This window comes from Lotus japonicus, chromosome 6 (genome assembly GCF_012489685.1).
Source record: "Lotus japonicus ecotype B-129 chromosome 6, LjGifu_v1.2".
In the NCBI taxonomy this organism is placed as follows: Eukaryota; Viridiplantae; Streptophyta; class Magnoliopsida; order Fabales; family Fabaceae; genus Lotus; species Lotus japonicus.
This window is the reverse complement of record NC_080046.1, coordinates 12,020,463-12,036,418: the sequence shown is the minus strand read 5'-3', so window position 1 is coordinate 12,036,418 and position 15,956 is coordinate 12,020,463.

Sequence of the window (15,956 nt, the reverse complement as noted above, 5' to 3'; positions counted from 1 at the left end):
AATGGCTGCCACCACCAGTGAAACTCAAAGAGATGGTTACAATGCAAAGCCTCCTATGTTCGACGGCCAAAGGTTCGAATATTGGAAAGATAGACTGGAAAGTTTCTTTCTGGGTTTCGATGCAGATCTCTGGGATATTATTGTGGATGGCTACGAGCGTCCAGTTGATGCAGATGGCAAGAAGATCCCAAGGTCAGAGATGACTGCAGATCAAAAGAAGTTGTACTCACAACATCACAAAGTAAGAGCAATTCTTCTAAGTGCTATTTCCTATGAAGAGTACCAGAAGATTATAGATCGTGAGTTTGCGAAAGGCATTTTCGAATCTCTGAAGATGTCTCATGAAGGAAACAAGAAAGTCAAAGAATCAAAGGCATTGTCTTTGATCCAAAAGTATGAATCCTTCATCATGGAGCCAAATGAGTCCATTGAAGAAATGTTCTCCAGATTTCAGTTGCTTGTAGCTGGCATACGACCTCAACAAGAGCTACACAACAAAAGATCATGTCATAAGGGTCATCAGGTGTCTTCCTGAAAGTTGGATGCCTTTAGTGACTTCAATAGAGCTCACGAGAGATGTGAGAATATGATTTTTAGAAGAACTCATCAGCATTTTGAAATGCCATGAGCTGAAGCGCTCAGAGATGCAAGATCTGAGGAAAAAGTCCATAGCCTTGAAATCTAAATCTGAAAAGGCTAAGGTTGAGAAGTCAAAAGATCTTCAAGCTGAAGAAGAGGAATCTGAAGAAGCATCAGAAGATTCTGATGAAGATGAGCTGACTCTGATCTCCAAGAGACTCAATCGCATCTGGAAGCACAGGCAGAACAAATACAAAGGCTCTGGAAAGGCAAAAGGAAAGTCTGAATCCTCAGGTCAGAAGAAGTCCTCACTTAAGGAAGTCACATGCTTTGAGTGCAAAGAATCAGGGCACTACAAAAGTGACTGTCCAAAATTGAAGAAGGACAAGAAGCCAAAGAAGCACTTCAAGACAAAGAAGAGTCTGATGGTGACATTTGATGAATCAGAGTCAGAGGATGTTGACTCTGATGGTGAAGTCCAAGGACTCATGGCTATTGTCAAAGACAAGGAAGCAGAGTCAAAGGGAGTTATTGACTCTGACTCAGAATCAGAAGAAAATCCTAACTCAGACGATGAAAATGAGGTATTCGCTTCTTTCTCTACCTCTGAACTGAAACATGCACTGTCTGATATAATGGATAAGTATAACTCCTTATTGTCTAAGCATAAGAAGCTGAAAAGAACTTATCTGCTGTTTCCAAGACTCCTTCTGAACATGAGAAAATTATTTCTGATTTGAAAAATGATAATCATGCCTTGATCAATTCTAACTCTGTGCTTAAGAACCAGATTGCTAAGTTAGAAGAAATTGTTGCCTGTGATGCCTCTGATTGTAGAAATGAATCTAAGTATGAAAAGTCTTTTCAAAGATTCCTAGCTAAAAAGCGTGGATAGAAGCTTAATGGCTTCAATGATCTATGGCGTAAGCAGAAATGGAATGCATGGCATTGGCTATTCTAAACCAATTAGAAATGAGCCCTCTGTGTCTAAAGCTAAATCCTTGTATGAATGCTTGTTTCCTCTGGTACCATATTGCCTGATCCTGTACCTGCTAAAGTTGCTAAAAACCCTCTTAAAAAGGATCCTTCTCTATGACTAAATATCATGCAAATATTCCTTTAAAATATCATGTTGAGACACCCAAGGTGATCAGAACCTCTGGGGTAACTAACAAGAGAGGACCCAGAAAGTGGGTACCTAAGGACAAGATTATCTATGTTGCAGATATCCTTGATAGCTCCACTGAAACACCAATCATGGTATCTGGACAGTGGATGCTCGCGTCACATGACGGGAGAAAGGCGTATGTTCCGAGAGCTGAAACTTAAGCCTGGAGGCGAAGTTGGCTTTGGAGGAAATGAAAAGGGTAAAATTGTTGGTATTGGTACTATTTGTGTAGATAGTAGTCCATGCATTGATAATGTGTTATTGGTAGACGGCTTAACACATAACTTATTGTCTATAAGTCAATTAGCTGACAAGGGTTATGATGTTATATCAATCAAAAGTCCTGCGGGCTGTAAGTCAAATCGATGGCTCTGTTCTGTTTAACAGCAAGAGGAAGAACAAATTTATAAGATCAGATTATCTGAGTTGGAGGCTCAGAATGTGAAGTGCCTTCTGTCTATTAATGAAGAGCAGTGGTATGGCATAGACGGTTAGGGCATGCCAGTATGAGAAAGATTTCTCAGCTGAGCAAGCTAAACCTTGTCAGGGGCTTACCCAATCTGAAGTTCGCTTCAGACGCTCTTTGTGAAGCATGTCAGAAAGGCAAATTCACAAAAGTCCCTTTCAGGCAAAGAATGTTGTCTCAACCTCAAGGCCGTTGGAGCTTCTGCATATCGACCTTTTTGGACCAGTGAAACTGAGTCTATAGGTGGCAAGAGATATGGATGGTTATCGTTGATGACTATAGCCGCTGGACATGGGTAAAGTTTCTAACCCGCAAGGATGAGTCTCATGCTGTGTTCTCTACCTTCATTGCTCAAGTGCAAAACGAGAAGGCTTGTAGGATTGTGCGTGTCAGAAGTGACCATGATGGAGAGTTTGAGAATGACAAGTTTGAGAGTCTGTTGGATTCCTATGGAATTGCACATGATTTCTCTTGTCCCAGAACTCCTCAACAAAATGGTGTTGTTGAGAGGAAGAACAGAACTCTTCAGGAGATGGCTAGAACCATGCTCCAAGAAACTGGCATGGCTAAGCACTTTTGGGCAGAGGCAGTAAATACAGCATGTTACATTCAGAACAGAATCTCTGTGAGACCAATTCTGAATAAGACTCCTTATGAATTGTGGAAGAACATAAAACCCAACATTTCTTATTTTCATCCTTTTGGCTGTGTTTGTTATGTTCTCAATACTAAGGATAGATTGCATAAATTTGATGCTAAGTCTTCTAAGTGTCTATTACTTGGTTATTCTGAGAGATCTAAAGGTTTTAGATTTTATAATACTGATGCTAAGACTATTGAAGAATCTATTCATGTTAGATTTGACGATAAGCTTGACTCTGACCAGTCAAAGCTAGTTGAAAAGTTTGCAGATTTAAGCATTAATGTTTCTGACAAAGGCAAAGCTCCAGAGGAAGTTGAGCCAGAGGAAGATGAACCAGAGGAAGAAGCTGGTCCCTCTAACTCACAAACTCTGAAGAAGAGCAGAATCACTGCAGCTCACCCTAAGGAATTGATTCTGGGCAACAAAGACGAACCAGTCAGAACCAGATCTGCCTTCAGACCCTCTGAAGAGACCTTGCTCAGTCTGAAAGGATTGGTGTCCTTAATTGAACCCAAGTCCATAGATGAAGCTCTTCAGGACAAGGATTGGATTCTGGCCATGGAAGAAGAATTGAATCAATTCTCCAAGAACGATGTTTGGAGCTTAGTGAAGAAGCCTGAGAGTGTCCATGTAATTGGAACGAAATGGGTATTCAGAAACAAGCTGAATGAGAAAGGAGATGTAGTCAGAAACAAGGCAAGGCTAGTTGCTCAAGGCTACAGCCAGCAGGAAGGAATAGACTACACTGAAACATTTGCTCCAGTAGCAAGACTGGAGGCAATCAGACTGTTGATCTCTTTCTCAGTAAATCACAGCATAGTTCTACATCAGATGGACGTGAAGAGTAACTTCCTAAATGGTTATATTTCAGAGGAAGTCTATGTTCATCAACCCCCAGGTTTTGAAGATGAGAAGAAACCAGACCATGTGTTCAAATTGAAGAAATCACTCTATGGTCTGAAGCAAACTCCCAGAGCATGGTATGAGAGACTCAGCTCATTCCTTCTGGAGAATGAGTTTGTAAGGGGTAAAGTAGATACAACTCTTTTCTGCAAGACTTATAAAGATGATATCTTAATTGTGCAAATTTATGTTGATGATATTATATTTGGTTCTGCTAATCAATCTCTATGCAAAGAATTTTCTGAGATGATGCAGGCTGAATTTGAGATGAGTATGATGGGAGAATTAAAGTACTTTCTGGGAATACAAGTTGATCAAACACCAGAAGGAACATATATCCATCAGAGCAAGTACACTAAAGAACTTCTGAAGAAGTTCAATATGCTGGAATCTACAGTGGCCAAGACTCCAATGCATCCTACATGCATTCTGGAGAAAGAAGATAAAAGTGGTAAAGTATGTCAGAAGCTCTATCGTGGCATGATAGGTTCACTTCTATACTTAACTGCATCTAGGCCAGACATACTATTTAGTGTTCATTTATGTGCTCGTTTCCAATCAGATCCAAGGGAAACCCACTTAACTGCTGTTAAGAGGATCCTAAGGTATCTGAAAGGCACCACTAACCTTGACTTGATGTATAAGAAAACATCAGAGTATAAGCTTTCAGGTTATTGTGATGCTGATTATGCTGGAGATAGAACAGAGAGAAAAAGTACTTCTGGAAATTGTCAATTTCTGGGAAGCAATCTAGTCTCATGGGCAAGCAAGAGGCAATCAACCATTGCACTATCAACTGCAGAGGCAGAATATATCTCAGCAGCAATATGCAGCACTCAGATGCTCTGGATGAAACATCAGCTGGAGGATTATCAGATCCTTGAGAGCAATATCCCAATCTATTGTGATAACACTGCTGCAATCTCATTGAGTAAGAATCCTATCTTGCATTCAAGGGCAAAGCACATTGAGGTAAAGTATCACTTCATTAGAGATTATGTACAGAAGGGCGTACTTCTTCTGAAGTTTGTTGATACTGACCATCAATGGGCAGATATCTTTACAAAGCCCTTAGCAGAGGATAGATTTAATTTTATTCTGAAAAATCTGAACATGGACTTTTGTCCAGAGTGAAGATGGATCAGAACCTCTGACTGTGATACTTCTTGATCAGAAGATGTCTAGTCCAGAAGGTAACTCAATCAGAGTGTGCGTACCCATTGGTACTGACTCTGAAGCTGAGACAGCAACACGTGTATCAGTATTTCTGATGCATAGTTCCTTGTGCCCGTGTGACAGTCTGTTATGATTGCGTGTAGATGTGCTTCTCTCCTATGTGTGATTTGTGTATTTACTGTTACTATCTATCTTTAATTTTCAACCGTTGATCTTAAATTGCTTTTTGAATCAACAACGGTTATTTGTCAAAACCCACTATACACACACGATCTCTTTCACTTCCGGTTTTTACTCTCTCTCTCTCTGCTATTTCAAAACCGCTTATCCTCGTTTTCTCTCTCGATCTCTCTTCATCTTTCAACCTTCATCTTCTACCTAAACCTTCAACCGCTTCAAAAATGGTGAGTCAAACCAGAAGAGCTACTGCAGATGCAACCCAGTTCCCTCATATGGTAGTTGGTCTAGCAACAGGTCAAAGGGGTCCTGAGAATCCGACTCAAGATCAAGGTCAAGCTCAAGAGCAGATAATTCCGATTGCAGAACGGTGCTGTGCCGTTCACTGTGTATATGCTCCTGAGGAACTTCAAGTCCTGGCAGAATGGAGATTCGACCTCGACAACCTTGCTACAAATGGGTATGATCTTCGTCCTGAAGTCCAAGTTCAAGGTTGGGGAAATTACTTCAACAGGCTTCGAGGACCGGTGTATGATAAACTGATCAAGGAATTCTGGAAGCACGCCGACTACGATGATACTCAGGTGGTACCTCACATTCTTGGAAGAAAGATCATCATCACAGAGAAGTCTTTCGTGAATTTGCTGGGTGCAGACACTGCTTTTGGGTATCGTTTCCAATTCACGGAATCGAAGCTGAAACCCAAGACGAAGGATGAGACCAACAAGGCCCTGTACACCAATTACAAACCGGGCAAGACGAATTACAAGGTGATGGACCTTCATCCCAAGCTCAGGATCTGGCACAAGATTTTGCTCCACTGCATAAACCAGAGACCAAAGAGCAGTTCCTCAGACTACATCAACTTCAACCAGAAGGCGATGTTGTTCTTCATCCAAGACCAGAAGAAGATCTGCCTTCCCTACTTCCTGTTCTCCTACTTGAAGGAATGTATCCGGAAGTCTCGTACCACTGCCTCCATCAAGTCAGCGATCAAGTATATTCCCTTCGGGAGACTTTTGTCTGATCTCTTCATTGAGAGTGACCTCATTCAAGATCTGATAAATGCTGGATGCACAGAGGATCTGACCACCATTGTCAGTGATGTCTTCACGGCAAATTCTCTAAAGAAGATGGGCCTAATCAAGAAGAAGATTGCTCCTGCCCATGAAGACACATCTTCTGAGATCAGAAGTAGAAGGATGCCTCTGAATGACTACCCTCTGTGGACACAGGCAGACAATCCTGAAGCCATTAGGTGCTATGTTGAAGACCTAAGGGATCAAGGATTCGAAATTGATCTCGATGATTTCTTCAGCAGACTGCCGCCAGCTCCAGAGTTTCCTTCTCCTCCCAAGAAGAAAGTTCAGAGGAAGATGATCCTAGAAGAATCTTCTGAGGAATCAGATGTCCCTCTGATCAAAAAGAAGAAGGCTGGTCAATCCAAGAGAAAGCAAGATGAAACCAGCAAGCCTGATGATGGTGATGATGGTGATGATGGTGATAATGAGGATGGTCCTCCTAAGAAGAAGAAGAAGCAGGTCAGAATTGTGGTGAAGCCTACTCGGGTGGAACCAGCTGCTGAAGTGATCAGAAGGACTGAACCTCCTGCCAGAGTGACAAGATCATCCGCACATTCAAGTAAGTCTGCAATTGCTTCTGATGATGATTTGAATTTATTTGATGCACTCCCCATATCTGCCATGCTCAAACACTCTTCAAATCCCCTCACTCCTATTCCTGAATCCCAACCAGCTGCACAAACCACCTCTCCACCACATTCCCCAAGGTCTTCATTTTTTCAACCTTCTCCTACTGAAGCACCTCTCTGGAATTTGCTCCAGAACCAACCCTCTAGGTTAGATGAACCAACCTCTCCCATTACCATTCCATACAACCCATTAACTTCTGAACCTCTAATACCCCGATTTCGGTGGCGTCACTTTAGTAACCAAAATAAACTTAATGCGGAAAAACGTGAATATTTTTTTTTTCGATAATAACTAAGACAAGACTGAATTAAATAAAACCCAAATGCTAAAAGGTAATAAAACTAATATACAATATATAAACAGCCCCGCTGTAAGTAACAACCTCGTCACGAGTAACCTCCAGTGACGGAAAGAAAACTGTAACGCCCGTAGGCAATATGTACAAACCAAATAAAAAGGTGAAGTGTCCGCAACACCATCCCTCAAAACTGAGAATAAGTCAGCCCAGATGGCCTAAAACAAGACCTCATAAGTCCAACCAACTCCCTGTGATTCCCGTAAAGAAACCACACAAAAAGCTATAGGTGGGAAACTACCCTGTTCCCAAAGGAACAAATGATGTTCAGAGCTAGGACTCTACTCCTATACTAATCCCATCTCGAGGAGCTCACACTAACACTCAATCCTACATGCTAGCATGATCGTCGTCCGAATTCGAAATCCAGAACGACCTAGTCTACATACACCATCCGTCCTCCTCTCGCAACCGCGATACGCTCCAGTTCCTGCATCTCAACCCTAGTTCCTCCCGAAGGATGAACCATCATGAATCAGCCCACCAAAGACATCTGACAAAGGGCGTTTGTTCGCCAAAGCACACACAGAAGACGCGAGGGTCAACTCCAAAGAATTATATAAATAATACCACCAATAGATACCATTAAAGGATTAGCCACTTAGGCTTATAACTAGGGATAACATCCTAGGGTTGCATTATTCCACAAAGAATATAACGACAGTAAAACACAGTTAACATGCATCCAGTAGAACTAACAAGTATCAAACACACTCATCACTAAGTCAGTATGCATGTGGCACGAAATGATATGCAGGTTAACCCAGTTAACCACATGCATTCCGGAAAGGGATGGACATCAAACGGATCAGCCCTAACACCAGCCACGGTGGAACCATTTCGGCCCACGTGCCTCTTACACCACACAAAGGTAGCCAGATCAGCAGTAAACCCGTAGGTCTGCCATTTCGGTCTGCTACAAGAGACGTCTATAAACGCTCTTTCACGGCATTCCGGGTCTTATGACCATTTTGGAAACCGACGAGGTCCAGAGTACGTCCTGTGTTAATACCCCATTAATGTTGCATGTATGCAAAATGATTAGTCAAACAACGTCTCCGTCCTCACTCGACACGTCGCCACGTGTTCTAGGGAAGTTAAAGTCTCTAAAAGCTTACCCTAAGGTAAAGTCGATTCTGCGACCAAAAGACACACTTCATAACGACACATAGCTGCTCCAACAGCACCACAACAAACGCTGCTCCAACAGCACAATAACAAACGCTGCTCCAACAGCACAACAATAAACGCTGCTCCAACAGCACAACAACAAACGCTGCTCCAACAGCACAACAACAAACTCAACACTTGGATCCGACGACACTCCTCGTTTTTCCAAAACTATGATTTGACTTCCAATGCCTTCCTTCGAGGTTGTTATCATTACTTAAAGATTTTGAGGTTATTTAAGGTCTTATGAATTTTCTTTATAAAATAGATTCCATTTTGTCTTATCGCAAGTCTTATACATTTTCAGGATCTCCCAATCCCAAGTCGCTTCCAGAGGAGGTCTCGATCCACTAAACAAAATTAAGGCCCGAACCTCGTTCGTCCTATCAAACTTTCTCAAAACTCTCAAAATAAAATCGGCATGACCTGCCCGCTATTCTCACCATTCAGAATCTCAGATTCCAGTACAGAGCATATTTAAATCATCACAATCAACAACATGTCATATATCAATAAATCGCATCATAAACACTTAGCACTTAGCATATAAAGCATGCACCACACATCCTATATTACCCACATAGCACATAGCATGTAAGTCAATCTCAAAAACATTCAGTAGATGAATCATCTACATTGTCAGCCGAAGCCTCAGAAAACATTTTCCCATCACACACAATCCAGTGCATAAACAATAAACAATGTCGAAAACATCGACCCTAAGCATTAACTAGAGATTCAGTGAGAAGCCCTCACCTGTAGATTCTCCAGGACGATCTCCTAACACTTGTTCACAATCAAAGGCTTGCTCCTCTGGGAATTCCTCAAAATCACCTTTAGAGCAAAACCACAGAAATACTATCAGAATCTATCGAAAACTAAGCTATCGATACTTACTAAGGTTACTCGAAGTAATCTATACTCTAAGGTACGATAATCTAGCGCGAAAAGACAAGTTTCCGGAAAAGGAAATTTCCTCCTCCCCCTTTAATAGGTTCGGCCACTTTAGGTAATTAGGAGACTCGATTTTTCTTCGATCAAACTTGGTTCCTATACTATCATTAGCCGTAACTAAGGGTATTCTGAACTCGGAAAAATTATCGGATCAAAAACTGTCGCAGGGGTATTTTGGTCATGATTTTTAACTTAGAAATTTCAAAACTGAAATCCCAAAAACCAAATTTTGCAGGGACGTCACCAACGACGTTTATGACAACTAATCCTACTAGCACTAAGCTAAGGCGATAGTTTTCAGCCTAAAGGTTGAAGCTTTACACCAAAAACTCCAAAAATGGGTATTTTAGGCTCAAATTGATTCCGGCGGAATTCCGGCGACATAACGGAAAATCTAACCCGGCAGAAGTGATCTTGGGCGCATAAGGAAGAGGTTTAGAATCAGAAATGAAAGATTCAGGATAGTTTTGCAAAAACCCATAAACTATCAGCTCAGAAAAGTCTACAGAAAAGCTATGGAAAAAGCGATAAGAGGTAAGGATTAGCGACTATACCTCGAAACCTTGAAGCAGCAACTAACGGATCAACGATCAAGCAAGTAATGAAGAAAATTCTTCTTCCTTCTTCCTTGGATGAACTCGCGGCCTTGAGGAGAGAAAATGGAGGAGTTTTGTGTTTTTTTCTCACTTGTTTGCTATATATAGAAGATGGAAATTCGCGGGAAAATGAAAGTTTCGCGAATCTGATTTTTCCGGCGTCATTCTCCGTGAATTAATAGATATGTTTTGGCGAAAGAATCCCAAAACTAAAATGAGGTCTCTTTGTATTTTTGGCAACTAAAGCATAGTCGGTATAAAACTATTTTACCCGATAAGTTGCTTTTTGCATCGGATGTCGGAATAGAAAACTTCCTTCGGAAGAAAGATTGAAATCATCAAGAGAAATGGGTGTACGCGTGTAGAATATTCATTTGAAGCTCTGAATAGATAAAGTCTTCATTGTCGAGAAATTCTAGGGTTTTGAAATACCAGGGATTCGGTTTCGGCAAACTTCCGATGATTGGAATCGGACGTTCGTAGATCCTAGAGTTTCGCCTCGAAATGATGGTGATATATGGAAAAAGAGAAGTTCTAACATTTCTCTGAAGATTTTTTGGAATTAACTGCCAGCGTGCCTAAAAGTGAAAATTAGCTATATACTAGGGTTTCTGACCTAGGTTTAAGCGTAAAACGTTCGTGCTATAACTTTTATCGATCATAATGCAATCCTTGAACTTTTCCTGAACTTTCTCCTTCATAAATATATTTCATTTACTAGACTCTTGTTCAGGTTTCCCTTTGCCATGCTTCAAACCTACCGGTGAATAAGAATTTATTCACTTGGTATAAACTGAAAAACTTGGGCCTTACATTACTACCCTCCAAAAAGAAAGTTTCGTCCTCGAAACTTAAGGGTTAGTAAAAAAATTCTGAATATTGTCCCTTGGTCTTTTCCTCTAACTTCCATATAGCACCGTCTGTGTCTTTGTTCCAAATAACTTGCACTAAAGCACTCTGCTTTCCCCTCGATTGTTTCACTCTTCTAGTCCCAATGCTGACCCACGGCGTCTCAAAAGACATATCGTCCTCTAACTCTCTGTTGTCCGGTTCGACCACTTGAATCGGTTCTCCGTTGGAAATAATATTTGTTGGCATTCGTGCAATCGCACAACCTTAACCACTTGCTCCTCTGCCCTTGTTCGTCCAAAATACTGATTAGGAACTCGGTACATCTCTATGTTCCGGATTGAATGCTCAACTTGAGTCTTACTACCTTGTGCATGACAAGATTCATTCTCCTTAATCATAAATTCATCAACCCCTCATAAGTTAATCATCCTCTTGATATCCAACAATCCATTATTGTCGTCTTTGTCCTCAAAACCTTCCTCACTCAAACCAGTTTACACTTACTGAAATCCCTAACGCTTCGCATCAATCGAGATTTATCCTCTAGAAGATCAAATCATAACTATACCTCAAGGGACTTAACTAGTCATTTCGTCATCCGATCCTCCAACCTTCTGAGGTTTAACTACTATCGTAACTGCTATCACCACTACATCCCTTATTCGTACATGATTTTCAACTCCCTAAGTCAATCTTAATCATAGGATTCTCATTCAACTTAGTAGAATTCATTGGTTAACTCTAGTATACCTCATCAGAATCCATAACAAGGTTCCATTCACTCTTAGACTCTATGAAACTTGCCCAAATATAACGACTTCAAGTATTCATCTTAATACTAGCACTTTCCTTTCTGTATCTCAATCACCATCTCGTCAATCAACTTCTTAATCCCTCAATCAAGTTCTGACAAACTTCGGGTCCTACACACCTTAGACAGAAATCCATAGATTTAAAACGTAAACCTTCACCAAGTTTGGTCCTCTAATGGCCCTTAACCCTTCAATACTTCTTAAATGAATATTCATTTCTTAAAATCATAACTCCTTCCCTAAGAAAATCAATTACTTAACACGGGCTTTCCTCTCAAATCCGACTAATCCTCGATCAATTCAAGTTCATCTTACATAACCTTCTATCAAAGTCCATTACCAACTGTGATTCCGAATATCACCCCCTCAATATTAAGTTGATCAGGCCTAATACATCGAAGGTGAAAATCTAGAAAAACCCACTGGAACAGTCAATGAGTTCCTATCATCCAATAGTCACAAATATCCCGACATCACCTCCTCAACGATTCCGCTACGGAACTACACGCCCTCAACATCATACGTATACTATCCATAAGAAATCTCTATAAGATTCATTCTTCAGCTTCTAGCTTCCTTTTAAACGCATCGGTAGAAGACTACTTTCTAGGCTTAGCGTGCCATTCTAAACCTCGTATAACTTCTATAGCTAAAATACGAGCTACGGTCAAATAAGGTATTAATAGGCGTAATAACTATAAGGTCAAAGCTTAGACAGTATAAGTAAGATAGGTGTGCTTGCACACGCTACGAGAGTAATGGAATATATTATACTAAAATGAGAAAGAATGGTTAGAAGGTTATCATCGTTCGGTTTAGTTAAACCAACAGTTAGTACTAATCATAAGATAGCTTTTCCAAAACTATACAATATGATTAAGCAATAACTTCAATCAATTCTAAGCGAAAAATCGCTAGCAGACAATCAATTTTCACTCTTTGCAGAGTCACACAACCTAGCACAGAAGACCTATTCCCCAACAACTCCCGAAAGACTCGACCGTGCTCTGATACCACAATGTAACACCCCGATTTCGGTGGCGTCACTTTAGTAACCAAAATAAACTTAATGCGGAAAAACGTGAATATTTTTTTTTTCGATAATAACTAAGACAAGACTGAATTAAATAAAACCCAAATGCTAAAAGGTAATAAAACTAATATACAATATATAAACAGCCCCCGCTGTAAGTAACAACCTCGTCACGAGTAACCTCCAGTGACGGAAAGAAAACTGTAACGCCCGTAGGCAATATGTACAAACCAAATAAAAAGGTGAAGTGTCCGCAACACCATCCCTCAAAACTGAGAATAAGTCAGCCCAGATGGCCTAAAACAAGACCTCCTAAGTCCAACCAACTCCCTGTGATTCCCGTAAAGAAACCACACAAAAAGCTATAGGTGGGAAACTACCCTGTTCCCAAAGGAACAAATGATGTTCAGAGCTAGGACTCTACTCCTACACTAATCCCATCTCGAGGAGCTCACACTAACACTCAATCCTACATGCTAGCATGATCGTCGTCCGAATTCGAAATCCAGAACAACCTAGTCTACATACACCATCCGTCCTCCTCTCGCAACCGCGATACGCTCCAGTTCCTGCATCTCAACCCTAGTTCCTCCCGAAGGATGAACCATCATGAATCAGCCCACCAAAGACATCTGACAAAGGGCGTTTGTTCGCCAAAGCACACACAGAAGACGCGAGGGTCAACTCCAAAGAATTATATAAATAATACCACCAATAGATACCATTAAAGGATTAGCCACTTAGGCTTATAACTAGGGATAACATCCTAGGGTTGCATTATTCCACAAAGAATATAACGACAGTAAAACACAGTTAACATGCATCCAGTAGAACTAACAAGTATCAAACACACTCATCACTAAGTCAGTATGCATGTGGCATGAAATGATATGCAGGTTAACCCAGTTAACCACATGCATTCCGGAAAGGGATGGACATCAAACGGATCAGCCCTAACACTAGCCACGGTGGAACCATTTCGGCCCACGTGCCTCTTACACCACACAAAGGTAGCCAGATCAGCAGTAAACCCGTAGGTCTGCCATTTCGGTCTGCTACAAGAGACGTCTATAAACGCTCTTTCACGGCATTCCGGGTCTTATGACCATTTTGGAAACCGACGAGGTCCAGAGTACGTCCTGTGTTAATACCCCATTAATGTTGCATGTATGCAAAATGATTAGTCAAACAACGTCTCCGTCCTCACTCGACACGTCGCCACGTGTTCTAGGGAAGTTAAAGTCTCTAAAAGCTTACCCTAAGGTAAAGTCGATTCTGCGACCAAAAGACACACTTCATAACGACACATAACTGCTCCAACAGCACCACAACAAACGCTGCTCCAACAGCACAATAACAAACGCTGCTCCAACAGCACAACAATAAACGCTGCTCCAACAGCACAACAACAAACGCTGCTCCAACAGCACAACAACAAACTCAACACTTGGATCCGACGACACTCCTCGTTTTTCCAAAACTATGATTTGACTTCCAATGCCTTCCTTCGAGGTTGTTATCATTACTTAAAGATTTTGAGGTTATTTAAGGTCTTATGAATTTTCTTTATAAAATAGATTTCATTTTGTCTTATCGCAAGTCTTATACATTTTCAGGATCTCCCAATCCCAAGTCGCTTCCAGAGGAGGTCTCGATCCACTAAACAAAATTAAGGCCCGAACCTCGTTCGTCCTATCAAACTTTCTCAAAACTCTCAAAATAAAATCGGCATGACCTGCCCGCTATTCTCACCATTCAGAATCTCAGATTCCAGTACAGAGCATATTTAAATCATCACAATCAACAACATGTCATATATCAATAAATCGCATCATAAACACTTAGCACTTAGCATATAAAGCATGCACCACACATCCTATATTACCCACATAGCACATAGCATGTAAGTCAATCTCAAAAACATTCAGTAGATGAATCATCTACATTGTCAGCCGAAGCCTCAGAAAACATTTTCCCATCACACACAATCCAGTGCATAAACAATAAACAATGTCGAAAACATCGACCCTAAGCATTAACTAGAGATTCAGTGAGAAGCCCTCACCTGTAGATTCTCCAGGACGATCTCCTAACACTTGTTCACAATCAAAGGCTTGCTCCTCTGGGAATTCCTCAAAATCACCTTTAGAGCAAAACCACAGAAATACTATCAGAATCTATCGAAAACTAAGCTATAGATACTTACTAAGGTTACTCGAAGTAATCTATACTCTAAGGTACGATAATCTAGCGCGAAAAGACAAGTTTCCGGAAAAGGAAATTTCCTCCTCCCCCTTTAATAGGTTCGGCCACTTTAGGTAATTAGGAGACTCGATTTTTCTTCGATCAAACTTGGTTCCTATACTATCATTAGCCGTAACTAAGGGTATTCTGAACTCGGAAAAATTATCGGATCAAAAACTGTCGCAGGGGTATTTTGGTCATGATTTTTAACTTAGAAATTTCAAAACTGAAATCCCAAAAACCAAATTTTGCAGGGACGTCACCAACGACGTTTATGACAACTAATCCTACTAGCACTAAGCTAAGGCGATAGTTTTCAGCCTAAAGGTTGAAGCTTTACACCAAAAACTCCAAAAATGGGTATTTTAGGCTCAAATTGATTCCGGCGGAATTCCGGCGACATAACGGAAAATCTAACCCGGCAGAAGTGATCTTGGGCGCATAAGGAAGAGGTTTAGAATCAGAAATGAAAGATTCAGGATAGTTTTGCAAAAATCCATAAACTATCAGCTCAGAAAAGTCTACAGAAAAGCTATGGAAAAAGCGATCAGAGGTAAGGATTAGCGACTATACCTCGAAACCTTGAAGCAGCAACTAACGGATCAACGATCAAGCAAGTAATGAAGAAAATTCTTCTTCCTTCTTCCTTGGACGAACTCGCGGCCTTGAGGAGAGAAAATGGAGGAGTTTTGTGTTTTTTTCTCACTTGTTTGCTATATATAGAAGATGGAAATTCGCGGGAAAATGAAAGTTTCGCGAATCTGATTTTTCCGGCGTCATTCTCCGTGAATTAATAGATATGTTTTGGCGAAAGAATTCCAAAACTAAAATGAGGTCTCTTTGTATTTTTGGCAACTAAAGCATAGTCGGTATAAAACTATTTTACCCGATAAGTTGCTTTTTGCATCGGATGTCGGAATAGAAAACTTCCTTCGGAAGAAAGATTGAAATCATCAAGAGAAATGGGTGTACGCGTGTAGAATATTCATTTGAAGCTCTGAATAGATAAAGTCTTCATTGTCGAGAAATTCTAGGGTTTTGAAATACCAGGGATTCGGTTTCGGCAAACTTCCGATGATTGGAATCGGACGTTCGTAGATCCTAGAGTTTCGCCTC